Here is a 15324-nt window from a genome sequence, read left to right as displayed (position 1 = left end):
GAGGCCAGGAATTTGAGACCAGCCTGGGCAACATAGTGAGACCCTGTCTTTGCAGAAAATAATTTTTACAAAATTAGCTAGGCGTGGTGGTACACACCTGTAGTCCTAGCTACTTGGGAGGTTGAGGTGGGAGGATCACTTGAGCCCAGGAGTTAGAGGCTGTAATGAGCTATGAATGTGCCACTGCACTCCAGCCTGGCTGACACAGTAAGACCCCATCAAATAAACAAACAAATAAATAATAAAATAAAAAGTGTACAACCTTCCTGAGTTTACATTCACCAAATGGGGCGTAGTGCTGACTTTCTTCACTGAGCTATTCCAAGCAATTTAGAATATTTGGCAAATATAACAAGAGGCAGAGAGCCTCCAGGATCGGAGGAACTGCTGGCCAGAGCTGAAGGCAACATGGCTGCACAGAACTGGCACTGGGTTGGCAGCTGCAGGCTACAGCTCTGTGTTGCTGTGGCTCTGTTTCTGGCTACACTTCTGTGAGATATGATAACAACTAATGGGACACAGATGACTTGAATGGCAGCCTTAAAGGAAAATGAAAAGACATCTAAGACTTGAAAGCAAAGAAAGCCTAACTTAAAATAATGTAGGGAAATACTAAAATAAATGTTTGAACTTGTACTTCACCAGTATATACTGGTAAAAACTCACGGCTTCCCGAGCCTCTGAATAAGGTTACAAAATGATTTTAATATTCTATATCCTTTTGCCTGTATGCCTACATCCAAAGGACAACTGTGTCAGCTGAGTAACCTAAGTGGATTTTCTGTGAATTGATGCCTATGTTGTCTGAAGTAACTAATTTGAGTAAACAACACAAAGTGGGCGTCCTTTCTAAAGGAACAAGAGGAATGGAACAAAGAGGCATTTTTCAGGTCAGAGAGAACAGATGCAGAAATGAGCTTGTTTAGAAAACATTGTGGCTTCTCACCACGATCACTCAGCTGATCCCCTGCATTAAGGAAGATTCAGCCACGTGCTATGAAAACAAGGGGCTCAGAGAGCAGTGTGGAATCCTTCCTTCCTTTTTGTTGGTCTTGGCTGAATTTATTCCTTCACCTCAAATATTTTTGCTGGGAACAAGCAATCAAGACCAACTAGAAGGCATAATCTGGTGGAGAAAAACAGATGGAGCACTGTGAAAATATTTTCAAGGTTCAGGGTACACCTGGGGCCATGCTGTCTCAATTAGTGACCCCCTAAGGAATTTCACTGTGTCCTGCTGCGCTGTTTTGTACTTGCTCTTTTCATTTCATAACAGGAGAAGCCCTGTGAATCTCACTCTGCCAGAAAACACACATGCTTTATTTCACAAGCTCGGTGGTTCAAATTATATTTGATTTATTTCCCTGCTCAATACTCCAAATGTGGCCTAGGGATGGGCAGCGTCGGCATTGCCAGGGCGCTTGTGGGAAATGCAGACTCTCAGGCCCCTCCCAGACCTCTAGAATCAGAACCTACTTTTAAAGAGACCCCCCCCCGAGGGATTTGCAGGCAGGTTAATGTCTCAGGAGCACACGGGTTTTTAACCCTGGCTGCACATCAGGATCCTATCTACGCAGCTTTAAAATACAGATGCATGAGACTCCCTGAAAAACTGAGCTTGGCAGAGGAGTCTCTTGAATGTTTGGCTTCTAGAAGCTTCCATGGTGGCTGATGTGGGATACCTTTCTCCAGAAGAGGAAGATCCCTACCAACACTGCCCTGCCACTCATTATTAACATTTCTACATCTTCTCCCCACTGGCTCCCCTCCAGTTTCCATATCCCCAATGTCCCTTGTTTAAGGTCCACCTCTGCCTGCTCTTTCCCACTGTTAAAATTTCTCTTCTAAAATACATTCAGAGTCAACAGGAAAAGGTCTTAAAGATAATTTATCATAGATGCAACAACAATTTCTTCTCATGAACTTAGGAGCCCAAAATCTTTTCCCTGCTTGCCAAGGTGCTATATTGTCTGAAAATAGCTCAACTGCTTGGGAATGGTTTTGCGAAATCGATTCCCTACTGTATTACAGGGAATTAAGTGCTCCCAAAACTTCCCTTCTGACTTTGTTTCCATTTCCCAATATACAGCCTACCCAGAATGACGTGTTATCATTGTCTGCCATGTCTTGTTTCATTTATGCTGTACTTTTTTTTTTGGGGGCGGGGGGTGTGGGGCGGATGGAGTCTCGCTCTGTCACCCAGGCTGGAGTGCACTGGTGTGATCTCAGCTCACTGCAACCCCACCTCCTGGGTTCAAGCAATTTTCCCGCCTCAGCCTCCTGAGGAGCTGGGATTACAAGCACATGCCACCACGACTGGCTAATTTTTTGTATTTTTTAGTAGAGACAGGGTTTTGCCATGTTGGCTAGGCTGGTCTCGAACTCCTGACCCCAGGTGATCCATCTGCCTCAGTCTCCGAAAGTGCTAGGATTACAGGTGTGAGCCACCACGCCTGGCCTATGCAGTACTTTTTGTGTTATAATACAGCATATATGGCATAGAGCATACTATGGAAAATAAATACATGTATAAATAATAAGACAAGTGCTCTTGTAGCCATCACCCAGGTGGTTGAGACTTGGTATAGTGTGTGGCTAGTTTTCATAAATATTCTGTACTTGCACAAAGAGAAAAAAATTGGATGCTGCAGTTTGTTTTATTAGGCCAAATCTGCTATTGTATTGTTCCTATCTTCTATATCCTTATGATGATTTTGTGTCTGTGTATTCCATCAATCAATGAGAGAAGTGTTAAAATCTTCCATTATGATTGTGAAGTTTTCTATTTTCTTTTAATTGTGTCAATTTTTGCTTTATAGAATCTGAAGCCATTAAGGACAAACTTTAAATTGTTATATCTTCTTGGAGGGTTAAAATTTTAATCATACGGAGTGACTCTAGCAGTGTTAAATTCTCTATTTGGATAATTCAGATTGTTGTGTGTTTTCTGCATACACAGTTATATCATCTGTGAATGAGGTTTTTTTTTTAGGCCTCCACCACTATATATATCTGTCATTGCTCCGAAGTCTCCCTGTCATTGAAGCCTTAGTGACAGCCCTATGTAAAATGTCAACTACCACCCCAACATTGTTTCTCTCTTTCCTTCTTCATTGTATCCCTTGGGCACTATTTGGCATGTTATATGTGTTTCTTGTTTATCAAGCCCGATTTGCTCATTTATTTAAGAGAGTTATCGAGTCTATGTGCCAGACCATTCTGGATATGGGGGATGCAGCAATAAACAAGACAACCGCAGATCTCAGCCCCCTTGGAGGATACATTCTGGTGGCGAGGCAGAAAAAAGACAAACACCATGCTTCTACTTCAGTGAGGCCTGTCTTGACCACCATATTTAAGAAAAACATCCCTTCTCTTGATTCTACTTTCCTTTCTACCTACCTTATGCCCGCCCCCCTTTTTTTTTTTTTTTTTTTGCTTTGCTCTGTTTTATAGCCCAGCCCATCAAGAGATGTCGATGCTTACTTTGTCTCCAAGTTTCTCTTGTTACTTCTCACAGTCACCTCAGCTAGGCCCCTCAGCAGTCCAACAAAACTGTCTTGTCAAGGACACCAGTGACCCCCCACATAGCTAAATCCAACAGTCAGCTGTCCTTTTCCTGGACCTGCCAGCTGCATGCCACCCAGGTAATGATTCCTTCCTGCTGATGTGATTTCCCCAGCCAGCATCCAGGGAGACGCTCTCTTGGTCTTCCTCTCACTGGCCCCTGCTGTTCCATCTCTTTTGCTGATGTCTCCTCTTCCCTGATTCCTTGGGGTTGGAGCACCTAGGGCTTCTCACTGACACTCACCTCCTTGGTGTGCCTACCTCTTTAATGGTTTAAAAGCCCTCTCCACCGATAACTCCCAATGTTGTATCGCTAGTCCAGACCACGCTTCAGAGGTCTAGACTTGTATGTCTGGTGCCTCCCAACATCCCCATTTGGGTGCCTGAGAGGCATTTCATGCTTGTCTAAAAGAGGATTTCTGGCCAGACGCAGTGGCTCATGCCTGTAATCCCAGCACTTTGGGAGGCCGAGGCAGGTGGATCACCTGAGGTCAGGAGTTCGAGACCAGCCTGGCCAACATGACAAAACCCCGTCGCTACTAAAAATACAAAAATTAGCTGGGCATGGTGGCGGGCACCTGTAAAAATTATCTGGGCATGGTGGCAGGCACCTGTAATCTCAGCTACTAGGGAGGTTGAGGCAGGATAATCACTTGAACCCAGGAGGAGAAGGTTGCAGTGAGCCAAAATCGTGCCACTGCACTCCAGCCTGGGCGACAGAGCAAGACTCTGTCTCAAAAAAAAAGAAAAAAAAAAAAGAATTTCTGATCTTTGCCCTCTTCCCTTCCCAAAGCCAGCTCCTTATCTCTGTTGATACGAAGCCTAGCCTAGCAGTTGCTCAGCCCCAAAGCCTTGAAGTCATCCTGAGTCCTATCTCTCATCTCCTTTCAATCTGTGCTGATAATCTATTAGTTTTCGCTTCAAAATATATCCAGAACCTAACTCTGACACTGCTGATGGGAGTGTAAATTGGACACCTGGAAAATTTGGAGGGCAGTGTCTACTAATATTGAACATTCATATATGCTGTCATCCAGCAATGACACTCCTAGATGTACATACCTACACCAAAAGGTCCACACTAGACATTTATGTTAGCATTCTTTGTATTAGCCACAGACTAGCAAAACACCAAATGTCCAGCAATAGTATGATGGATAAATTATGGAATATTGCCACTATACAGCAATGAGAACAAAAAAAAAACAATTGCTACATGCAACAATAGGGATGACACTCACAAGCACAGTGTTGAAAGAAGCTGGACACAACAGAGTCTATGCTGTATGATTTCACGTACATAAAGTTCAAAAAGGAAGTCAGGAGAGTGGTCACCTTTGGAAGGAGATGGTGCCTGGGGGCCAGCACAGGAGGCCTCTAGGGGTGCAGATAATGAGTGATTCTTCAACTGGTACCTTAGATAGTGTTTACTTTGTGCAAATTCTTTGAGCTGTACGCTTATGATATGTGCACTTTGCGTACATAAGTTTTACTTAAATTGAAAAAGAAATCCAGCTTCAACCACCCTTATCACTTCTTTTTTTTTTTTTTTTTTTTGACAGAGCTTTGCTCTTGTTGCCCAGGGTGGAGTGCAATGGCACACTCTTGGCTCACCGCAACCTCCGCTTCCCAGGTTCAAGCAACTCTCCTGCCTCAGCCTCCCGAGTAGCTGGGATTACAGGCATGCGCCACCATGCCTGGCTAATTTTGTATTTTTAGTAGAGACAGGGTTTCACCATGTTGGTCAGGCTGGTCCCGAACTCCCGATCTCAGGGGATCCGCTCCCCTCTTGGCCTCCCAAAGTGCTGGGATTACAGGCATGAGCCACCATGCCTGACTCACCCTTATTACTTCTATATTCCTACCTCAGTCTAGGCCACTACCATCTTTCACCTGGATGACTACTAATTTTTTTTTTTTTTTTTTTTTTTTTTGAGACAGAGTCTCACTCTGTTGCCAGGCTGGAGTGCAGTGGCACGATCTCTGGTCACTGCAATCTCCGCCTCCCAGGTTCCAGTGATTCTCCTGCCTCAGCCTCCTGAGTAGCTGGGACTACAGGTGTGCACCACCACATCCAGCTAATTTTTGTATCTTTAGTAGAGACGGGGTTTCATCATTTTGGCCAGGATGGTCTCGATCTCTTGACCTTGTGATTCGCCTGCCTGGGCCTCCCAAAGTGCTGGGATTACAGGCGTGAGCCACCACACCCAGCTGACTACTAATATTCAGTCACCTCTTCACCCCTGCTCACAATCTAGCCCAAGGACAGTCTATTCTTTTTTTTTTTGACAAGGTCTCAATTTGTCATGCAGGCTGGAGTGCAGTGGCATGATCACGGCTCACTGCAGCCTCCACCTCCCTGGCTCAAGCAATCCTCCCACCTCAGCCTCCTGAGTAGCTGGGACTACAGGCATGTACCACCTGCCTAATTTTTAAATTTTTTGTAGAGATGAGGTTTTGCCATGTTGCCTAGGCTGGTCTCAAACTGGACTCAAGTGATCTGTTCACCTGGGCCTCCCAAAGTGCTAAGATTACAGGCATGCACCACTGTACCCGGCCAACAGTCTATTCTTAATGCAGCCACAGAGTCGTCCTTTTTAAATAGCATCAGGTGTTATCATTCCAAGGCTTACAACCCTGCAATGGCTTCTCATATCCTTTGCTCAGTGTCTCCTCAATGAGGTCTATCCTGACCACCCTACTGAAGTTGCATCCAGCATCCCTCCAGCACTCTTGATACTCTTTGTTCTACTCTATTATTATTATTACCATAGCACTTTCTTCTTCTAACATATTATAGGGGTTTGAAAGGTAGCCTCCCAAAAGATATATCTACCCAGAACCTATGAGCGTGACTTCATTTGGAAAAAGGGTCTTTGCAGATGTAATTAAGTTAGGGCCTTGAGATGAGATTATCCTGGATTAGGATGGGCACTAAATCCAATGACAAGTGTCTTGAAGAGAAGAGGAGAAGATAAAAGGGAAGGTGATCTGAAGACAGAGAGAGACTGAAGTGATGTGTCTATAAGCCAAGGAATGGCGAGGGCAGCCAGCAGCCACCAGAAGATATGAGAGGCATGGACTGCATCTCCCTCAGAGCCTCCAGAAGGAACCAGCTCCACCAGCACCTGCACTTAGGACTTCTGGCCTCCAGAATTGCGAGAGAGTAAATTTCTGTTGTTTTAAGCTACCCAGTTGATGGTAATTTGTTACAGTAGTCCTAGGAAACTAATACAGATACTGCATCATTTATTTACTATTTATTATTTTCTGTATGCTGTCACTGTAATCTCCTTGAGGGTACAAATTATGATTCTGTTCACAATCTATTTCAAATACCACTGCTTGACACACAGTAGGCATTCAAACTTAAAAATAATTGATTCTATTGATAAAGTTAATAAATATTGATTAAAGTAGTCTAAGATTTCATTGGATAAACGAATTGTGACATATCTATACACTAGAAGGTATTACTCAACAATAAAAGGAATGAATTATTATATACACACCAATATGGATGAATCTTAAATACATTTTGCTAATTGAAGGAAGCCAGATATTAAAGAGAATATACTGTATGATTTCATCATGTGAATTCTAGAAAAGGCAAATCGAAGCTGTCAAGAGAAAAAGCAGTTCGGTGGTTGCTCAGGGACCAACCAGGGTCAGGGAGCCTGGCTGCAAAGGGACATGAAGGGACTTGGTGAAGTGATGAAAGTGTCCTCTATTCTGATTGTCGTGGTGGTTCCAGGGCTATCTATATTTGCCAAAACTCTTCAAACTGTACCTTTAAAAGGGGTACATGTTATTGTAAATTATACCTCAAAAAGGTGATAAAATAAGGTGGTTCATTTATTTAGAATAACATAATAATTGTCTAAAGCAAATACCCAGTATAGACTCTGGAGCAGGCCTAAAGGTGTCAGAGTCAAAAAATATATGGCAAGAAGGTAAAGCAGAAGGAAGCAAAAGATATAAAACCCCAACAACAGAAAAGAGATAGCTGCTGACTATTGAGAGCTCTCCCAAGGATGTACGCACGAGAAGACACCATTAGCAGAGCCCACACTGTGGACCATGCAGCGACATCTCCCTTGCTGCATCAAGCCCCTGGAACACAAACCAGCAGCCTCCATCATGAAAGAAAACCCCTGCTAGAGAGGCAGGAGGATAGCTTGAGCCCAGGACTTCGATACCTGCCTGGGCAATACAGTGAGATCCCATTCTCTACAAAAAGGAAAAAGAAGGAAAGAAAGAAAATCTCTGTGGGGTAAACAGAGCAGCTGTTCTGGGGGATGCTGGTAGTTGTTTGTTATCCCCACCCACCTCACTATCTCCCTGTTCTTTCCTTCAAGATGGGCTTAATTCTGACGACAGATCACTGATTTCATTTATGAAGTGGAGTAAACACTGCTTAAAGTATTCAAAGGTTTCATTGAATATGATCAGGATCAAGCTCTTTAAAAAAGTTAATCAGTTATTGGTTCAGAAACACTGCTGGTGGCTTTCAAATAACATATTCTATAAGAAAGAGAAATTCCAGACTAGTCTCTCTTGTGAAGATTGATGGAAAAGGGCCCGCATTGCCAAGACAATCCTAAGCCAAAAGAACAAAGCTGGAGGCATCATGCTACCTGACTTCAAACTACACTACAAGGCTATAGTAACCAGAACAGCATGGTACTGGTACCAAAACAGAGATATAGACCAATGGAACAGAACAGAGCCCTCAGAAATAATACCACACATCTACAACCATCTGATCTTTGACAAACCTGACAAAAACAAGAAATGGGGAAAGGAGTCCCTATTTAATAAATGGTGCTGGGAAACCTGGCTAGCCATATGTAGAAAGCTGAAACTGGATCCCTTCCTTACACCTTATACAAAAATTAATTCAAGATGGATTAAAGACTTAAATGTTAGACCTAAAACCATAAAAACCCTAGAAGAAAACCTAGGCAATACCATTCAGGACATAGGCATGGGCAAGGACTTCATGTCTAAAACACCAAAAGCAATGGCAACAAAAGCCAAAATTGACAAATGGGATCTAATTAAACTAAAGAGCTTCTGCACAGCAAAAGAAACTACCATCAGAGTGAACTGGCAACCTACAAAATGGGAGAAAATTTTTGCAATCTACTCATCTGACAAAGGGCTAATATCCAGAATCTACAAAGAACACAAACAAATTTGCAAGAAAAAAACAACCCCATCAAAAAGTGGGCGAAGGATATGAACAGACACTTCTCAAAAGAAGACATTTATGCAGCCAACAGACACATGAAAAAATGCTCATCATCACTGGCCATCAGAGAAATGCAAATCAAAACCACAATGAGATACTATCTCACACCAGTTAGAATGGCGATCATTAAAAAGTCAGGAAAAACCTTCAATAATTTATCAGCTAACTGGAACTAGCAAGATATAAAAAGGATAGTATATCATCACTGTCTTAGAACAGGACCCTTGTAAATTATACGTCAAAATAAGGGGGAGTAGACTCTGAGGCCAAGATTGTGTGCAGGATGTCGATCAGGAGGGAGCCTTGGGGCCAACAGGTGTAAAGGAAGTCAAGGCAGCAGGACTGGGCAGGCCCAGTGGCATGGCTGTCAGACCTGTGGGGAGCTCTGAGGATGAGACACACTTTGACACTGTCCCACACTGGGGCAAGAGAGTTATGTCTCCATTGATTGTTATTGGAGGCAGCCACCTTGAAAGGGAGCATAAACTTGGGCAAGGTGGTTCTCTTCAGCTGGGCAGTGCTCAAATGGCAGACAATGAAGGGCCAGCTGCTAGCAGGTCTTCCAGTGGCTGGGGCCATAGTCCCTTTATTCCTGAATGGAGATTAGGAATAATCTGCACACAGTGGCAGCCAAGGCAAGGCCAAGTCAGATGGTAATGATATGAGCTGCTTTTAGTTTCAGACAGTTGATTACTTACATAGACAGGGAAAGGAAGTGGGTCAGCCAAAGGTGCTAGGTTCCTGGGTCCTTCTCTCACACTCCAAAAAGGACAACACCTACTCAAAAGGGGCAGGATGACTGCAACAGGAGTTGTGGGATACTTTGTTGCTGGGGAGCCAAGCCTAGACTGCAGCTAAGTGGTTTTGCATTCTGCAGGTCTATTCTGAGCTCTTCAGAATCTCATCAAAACCCTCGCAGGAAAGACAGGGAGGCAAGAGGAGCTGGCCTCGGGGCAACTCCTCACAAGCCTCCCATCCTGTCTGTTCTGGGAGAATCATGAGGCATTTTGCCAAGACCTAGATTATTAATAACTGTGGCTCAACCCCTGCCCGTACAACAGCATCTGGGCCAGGATGGAACCATTCTCTACAGCACCTGTCGCAACAACCAAGTGGAGTATGTTTCAGGCCTCTAAGGATAGTTTAAAAGTAAGAAATTAAATATCATTCACAACATTAACAGAAAAAAGAGAAAAATTATATCATCTCAACAGATGCAGAAAAGGCATTTGGCAAAATTCAACACCCATTTATAGTTTAAGCTTTTCTAGCAAACTAGGAATAAAAAAGAACTTCCTTAATTTGACACCGAATATAGCAAGCATTATTCTTTTTTTTTTTTTTTTCTGAGAAGAGTCTTGCTCTGTTGCCCAGGCTGGAGTGCAGTGGTGCGATCTCGGCTCACTGCAACGTCTGCCTCCCAGGTTCAAGCTATTCTCCTGCTCAGCCTCCCAAATAGCTGGGACTACAGGTGTGCACCACCATGCCTGGCTAATTTTTTGTATTTTTAGTAGAGATGGAGTTTTACCATGTTGGCCAGGCTGGTCTTGAACTCCTGACTTCAGGTGATCTGCCCATCTTGGCCTCCCAAAGTGCTGGGATTACAGGCGTGAGCTACTGTGCCCAGCCTGCAAGCATTATTCTTATTGGTGAAATATTTAAAGTGTTCTCCCTGAGACTGGGAATGAAGCAAAGATGCTATCTTTTCTATTCAACATTGTACTAGAGGTCCTAGCCAGTGCAATAAGGCAAGAGAAATAAATAAAAGGCACACAATCTCACTTATTCAAAATTATTTACCTGGAAACCCCAACTATTTGAAACAAAGCTGGTAATCTGGAAGACTAACATTCTCTTATAAAGCAATCTAAAAAGGTCTTGGAGCAGCAAAGATGCCACAAAGCCTATGCTCTTCACACAGAGTCCCTTAAGCCCTCATCCTGAGGCTACATACAATCCTAATAAATGGCTCCATTTATTTTCCAAGCCTACCTTGGAAAATGGCAACAGAGATTGGCAAACCAAACAAAACCAGTGTTAGCTACCAGCCTAAAAGGAAAGAACACGCATAAACCATAAAAGGTAGATGCAGCAGTTTAAAAAAATAGTGCTTATAAATCACTTACTAAAAGGGCAAACAGCTCCATGCCTCAGCAGCCCTGAGGGCACTGCAGTGCAGGACAATAATTGACACTTGTAATAATGACTTCGAGTCATCAGGAAAAGATAAGATTATGCTTATGACTCACTGCTTAAGAAGGCAGGAAATTATATTTTGTATTAAAGGTTTTTAATGTCTGATTTTAAAGAAGTTTGGGTTATTTATATGGATAAATTTTAGTGTTAGGAAATTACTTTATAGGTAATATCTGATTTCTTTTACAACCTACCCACTAAGGTTTTTCATGGCTTAAGCAGTACTTGGCCAGGAAACAGAAGTCAATTTCACAAGTGTTTGGACTGAGCACCTGTGATACTTGAGTCATAATGATAGGCTCTGCTCCAGGCACTCAGTCCAGGGATGTTCTTTCTTTTTTCAGAGTTGTTACTATTTAAAGGCAGCTGTGGCTTGGCCACGTGAGCATACTGGGCTGAAAATGCTGAGCAGGATTTGTAATTTCCTCTAAGTCGAGTTGACCCTTTGATGAGTAAGTATTGAAAGCATGCAAATATTCATTGCATTTGCTCTTCTATCTTCTTAGTTCACTGTGGGATGAGATGCTATTGATGTCACACCCAATTCCCCTTATCCCAGCCTGGGATGTGGCCTGCAGAAGGTTCTCTGTGTCTCTTCACCTGAAGCCCTTTCTTGGCTATGGAAGCATGTTCAGCCTAAGTCCAACAACAAGGAGTTAACATCTCAGGAGTAACTCCCGTCTTGATAAATGAAGGCCTGGTGGATGCATTCCCAGCTTCCTCACTTCTCAGTGGGATTGAGCGCGGTGGTCCACAGTGCTAACCTGCTCATTAACACACCTTTTATCTCCTTTCTTCCCTTTCCTGCCTCATGCCTCCATACTCTCACCCCACTTTCTGGGATCCCCTCCCCACTTCAACCAAGATCTCCGCCTCAGGGTTTTGCTTTTGGGGGAGCCGAAATAAAACATCTGGTGCCAGAAATGGTCCTAGAAAGTGGCCTCAGGATGAGACACTGGACTTGATGCCAGCCAGATGACAACAGGATCCCACTGCTAGTAGTAAGTGTAGTGGTGATAAACCCTGTCACACTACTGGGTCAGTTACCAACACTCTCATCTGGGTATGGATTGGAATGAAAGAAAAGAAGACAGGCTCTGATTAGCCAACTATTACCTGAAGAGATGCCCTGACAACTAGAAAGCCCCCAGGTCTCTATTTAAAAGAACCCACATCTCCTATGTGCAGAAGCCAGAATGTACTGAGAATCCAGCCCATGATTGGATTACAGCAGTGATGCAGATTCAAAGGAGACCAAATTCATATGCCCAGAAAGTCTCCTTTGCTTAAGTCAGGGCCCTGATTGGGAAGGAGTGTGACTCTGAGATATGAGGGGCCCATTTGGGCAAATGCCCTCAACAACCTTGATATCCCAGATTCTTCTGAATCCTTGGGTCTAGCAGAAGTGGCTCACTCCCCCTTGCTAGAGGAGAGTAGCCTCCTATCACCTGGAAGCCATTCCAAGGCCTCTCTTGAAAGGAGACTGGCAAGATAACCTTGGTCTTCCTCAAGATCTGTCCCTACTTCCACTCATTACTTCTAAACCAATAAATAGGGCTGAATATCAGCATGCCCTATGCAGAGAAATATTATCCTGCTTTGAGAAGAAATGGATTAGTCTCCCAAAAGAACAGAATCTGGACTGGCAGAAACTGGAAGAACATGTATGGTTATGGATCTTGAGGATGCTGGCCTAGTGGGAAGTAGAAAAGAAGTTGGATAAGGAAGAGTTTATTGACATAGACTGTCTTCTGTGACTCAGGATTTGGCATGTTTGTAAGAACACATGGAGCCAGTCCTAATACACTGCTGCCATGGGCCTTGGTGCTTGACGATGATGGTGTGCCAAAAACGAGGTGGAGATTCCACAACTGCTTTACAAGATTGCTGAGGAGGGGTCAGAAGGCTGAGACGGATGACATGCTAGAATGGATATAAGGCGAGAGAGCCCACCCATGGGCAGGGGTATTTCCTTCACTGAAACAATAAAGACTGCATTGGTAAGGGGACATTAGCATTGTTGAGAAGCTCAGTGGTGGCTGTCTTCTGTTGGCTAGAACTGACAACAGAAGATGCTGGCACATAATTGGGCCTCGTATGATAGGAAGGATTCCAGAACAAAAAACTAATGGCTGCACTCAGACATTAGAGGAATAAAATGAATACAGTAACCTAATGGGCCGCAAGGCCAGAAAAACAACCAGGGAGCCAAGGATCAGTGGCTAATAGATTATGGCGCTCCTAGAGGTGAGGTGAATGGGCAGTCAATGAAGTTACTGTTATAAAACCAAGCCAACCAACCAAATAGCTGATGAGTAAAGGACTGATGTCAGCCACCACAGTGGAAAATCCTGATCTCTCATAGTCACCAGACCTAGTCAGTTCTCAGTTCCAGAGCCCATGGATTGAAGGAGAGTCTGGGTCTCCTGAGGAGGAGCCCTGCAGCACTATAGCAATCTTAAATAATACACACTGTCTCAAATCTTTCCCAAAGAGCCCCATGGCCATTTTTCAGAGTAACTGTACACTGAGAAAGCAGAATATATACACCTTTCAAGAACTATTCAACATAGGGCCTGAGTGACATACCCAGGGGATCTAAAGCACCATCACAGCCCTCTTGTTAGAGTGGGACATATAAGATAGGCAATCTATAAAGTTCTGACCCAAGGCTATCTCAGGGCAGATCCAGTAGGCCTGTGGGTCAATCCTCTGATCTTCCTTGTTTCTGAAAGGATAAATGGGATGAGTGCACTTAACTGAGAGGCCCCAAAATTGGTTTCTTGACCTGAGGGATAAGAGCCATAATGGTAGAAAAGGCTTATTTGATGCTCCAAAATGCTCTCTCCATCCCACCCCCTCCCCACTCCTGGTCAAAATCAGAGGCAGCATCCCAGGAGTATTGGCAGTGATCCCCACAATATCCCATTGAATGGCTCCTGCAAAGCAAAACAGAGCAAAAGTGGAAGATGACAGTGGACTAACATAAACCAAGAAGTAGCTCCAATAGCAGCTGCTGTGCTGGATGTAGCATCCCTTCGAGTCAGCACTTGATATGAGGCTGGAGATCTGGTTAATGAATTCTTTTAAATCCCCTTCGGAAAAGAGAATCAAGAACAGGTTGAATTCACCTGGGTCAGATAACACAGTGTACATTCACAGTTTTGCTCCAGGAGCATATAAACCCTCCTGCTCTGTTACAAAACAGTCCAAAGAAGTCCTTGATCATCATGACATTCTGTAGAACATCATCCTGGTCCAATACTTTGATGACAAAATGTTAACTGGACCTGGTGAACAGGAATGAACTGGCAAATAATCTGAGTGTTCCTTATGACACATGCACCAGAGAGAAGGAGGTAATTCCTACAAAGATTCAGAGGTCAGAGGTCCAACAATCTAGGGAATACTGGGACATCCTGCCAAGTCAAGAGCCAGTTATTGCATTTTGTACCTTCTACTACTAAGAGAGGCAAGCACTAGGTAGTATTATCTGGATTCTGAAGTCAGCATGTACAACACTTAGGAATATTGCTCTGACCATTTCTTGGGTCACTCAGAAGGCTGCAAGTTTTGAGTACACAGTCAGGAGGGCTTTGTACCTCTCTATGGTTCAGGCTGTAGTGTAGGGGTACCTCTTGGTGATATGTGGGGGTAACAATAAATGGGAAATTTCACAAATACAGCAGGACAGGGGCAAAATGATCAGGGGCTCAGACATCTAAGAAAGGAAAGTCTAGGTCATCTCATGAGGCCAGCCATGCTGACCAGCAAAAGTGCGGGTTGAGGGTGAGGGGAATCTAGAATAAGTAGAAGAGGGAGATGATAAATGTTAATTATGGCTTCAGTACCAATACGCAACAGAGAGGACTATAGCCTGTCCCACTAATCTTTTCGTTGATGTTTTCCTTTTTGTATTCATTGTTTTAAAAATATTGTGACCAGCCATTATCCTCGAGAGAAAGTGAACTTAACATGGGACACCAGGTGGTACAGTAGAGCAGAGTGGATGGCTGGAGATGCTGGTGATTACTTCAACATATCCCCTTCATTTATTCCCAGAGGTTTTCTTTTTTTTTAATTGAGATATAACTCTCATATAAAATTTATCATTTTAAAGTATACAATTCAGTGATTTTTAGTATAGTCACAAAGTTGTACAACTATTACAACTATCTAATTCCAGAACATTTCATCCCCTCAAAATGAAATGCAGGACCCATTAACAGTCACTCCCCATCTACTTCCACGTTTGCAAGCAGACAGTTCCCATGCTTGGCTTCTGGAGGAGTCTCTTTGCCTGAGAG

Source organism: Pongo abelii, chromosome 2 (assembly GCF_028885655.2).
Source record: "Pongo abelii isolate AG06213 chromosome 2, NHGRI_mPonAbe1-v2.0_pri, whole genome shotgun sequence".
Lineage (NCBI taxonomy): Eukaryota > Metazoa > Chordata > Mammalia > Primates > Hominidae > Pongo > Pongo abelii.
The sequence above is the reverse complement of the archived record's forward strand: the minus strand, read 5'-3'. Positions refer to the sequence as shown.